Here is a 2,169-nt window from a genome sequence, read left to right as displayed (position 1 = left end):
GTCGGGCCGCAGGCCCGACCATCGCCGCCGGCAGGCCAAGCAGGCCCGGCCCCTGCCGAACGGAGTTGCCGGCGCAGCGAAGCGAAGCTGGCAACTTCGTTTGGCGGAAGGGCGGGCCTGCTTGTTTTTAATACCCATATGTTTAACAGCTAGACACTGTATGCAGGGGCTTTTATCGCCCCAAGAGAATTTTGGTACAGTTGTAAATAAAATTTTAAGACTGCACATGGAATTTGAAGGCATATTTTTTATTTTTCATCAAAAGGGGTGGCTTCACACAATTAGTAATAGTAGAATGCAATAAACGAAAGGGTGTCTCGCTTTTAATGTGCAGGATCTCGTCGGAAAGGTAGGCAATGACAAAAACGGTTGATAGTTCATTTCAGTCCATGAAGGCGTTTGAAAAATAAAATTGATACTGTGTGAGAAGTAAAACGTGTTTAGGTAGCTTCTTATTGCTACTCTTTCCTTTGCTGGCAACATTTTCTTGCTATAATTATGAAGCTTTATATTTCTTGGAAACTAAAACCAATGTCTGTACGGAAATATGAGGAAATATGATCACACTGACAAATAAGAGACTAAAATGCATCCCTCTTGGGTTCTGCTGAGTTGTGTTGTCGTTGTTCTGCTAGATAGCCAATACAAATGTAAATACTCGACGCGTTTGAGGCACACTCTACAGGTAGACGACGCCATATGCGCCCACTTTCTGACCGCGTGATGTGGAACCTGCCTGAGGCATCGGGTCTCAATGAGGCCGCCTCACCGTGAGGCAACGGGTCTCACGAGACCAAATCCACCATCACACACAATCCGAAACAATCACACACAATCACGAAACAATCACACACAATCAGGTCATAATCTGACACAATGTTGCAAAATGCATCACAATATTTATTCAACCATCTGAAAGAATTCAGAAACAATCACACACAATCATACACAATCAGAAACAATTACACACAATCATACACAATCTGAAACAATCACACACAATCCACACAATCACACACAATATTAAACATTCACACACAATCATGACACAATTTTTCAAATTATATCCCAATATTGACCCAACAATCTGAAACAATCAGAGACAATCATCGACTCAATCATAAACAATCAAAGACAATCATCGACACAATCATAAACAATCACACACAATCTGAAACAATGATTGTCTAGACACAATCATGTGTACACTTTTTGACCAGTTCCACACCCCTCGGTATAACAACACTATTGGCTGAGCGATTAGCGAAGCCTATTACTCCGTCTAGTCGGAAAAAACTTTTTCTGTCTGTCTGTTTGTCCGTCTGTCTGCCTGTGTGTGTGTCTGTCCGCACGATAACTCGAGAACGAATTGAGCGAGCGACTTGGGATTTTCAGGGTCGTTTTCGATACCTCAGAGCGAAAACCGCTCAGTCTGCCGGAGCGCTACGACAACCGCTTTGTCTGCCGAGCGGTTTGGACAACCGCTCATTCGGTGGAGGTGCTCCGACAACCGCTCAGTCAGTCGACCCGCCTCAACAACCGCTCAAAAACTTTTTTGACGAAAAAATTTGGATTGGACCATCGAAAAGAGCATGGTCCAATTAGTCGAAATCGGTCAAAACATGAAAAATGTCAAAAAAGTCATTTGAGCGGTTGTTGAGGTGGGTCCGCTGACTGAGCGGTTGTCGAGGCGCCTTCACGGAATGAGCGGTTGTCCAAACCGCTCGGCAGACTAAGCGGTTGTCGTAGCGCTCCAGCAGACTGAGCGGTTTTCGCTCTGAGGTATCGTTTTGTGTCATAAAAAGACAGATCGAGTTCGAAGATGGGCATTCTAGCTAAAAAATTGGATTTTAAAAAAATCAAAAACAACGGGTCCCAAAAAAGACGTTTTTTAAAATTATTTTTTTATGGTTTCCTAAGGGGTAACTCGTCAAGGTAGAGCCTCTCGGCGAAAAGTTTGTCCGTTTTGGTCAAGCTGAAACCGTTGAGGCGCTAGAGGGTATTTTTGACGAAAATAAGCGAAAAAATGTACAACCCTGCATGCTTAGTCGAGGTGATTGGCCGTTGACGGACCGTAGGCCCGTACCTTTGTGTACATTTTCCCACTACCCGACTCTGGTGTCAGCGCCGCAGGCCAAGGTAGATGTATGCCAGGCGCGTCGCAGCGTA

The sequence above is a fragment of the Frankliniella occidentalis genome, unplaced genomic scaffold (genome assembly GCF_000697945.3).
Source record: "Frankliniella occidentalis isolate FOCC.00 unplaced genomic scaffold, Focc_3.1 Scaffold379, whole genome shotgun sequence".
NCBI lineage: Eukaryota > Metazoa > Arthropoda > Insecta > Thysanoptera > Thripidae > Frankliniella > Frankliniella occidentalis.
Note: the sequence above shows the minus strand (reverse complement) of the source record.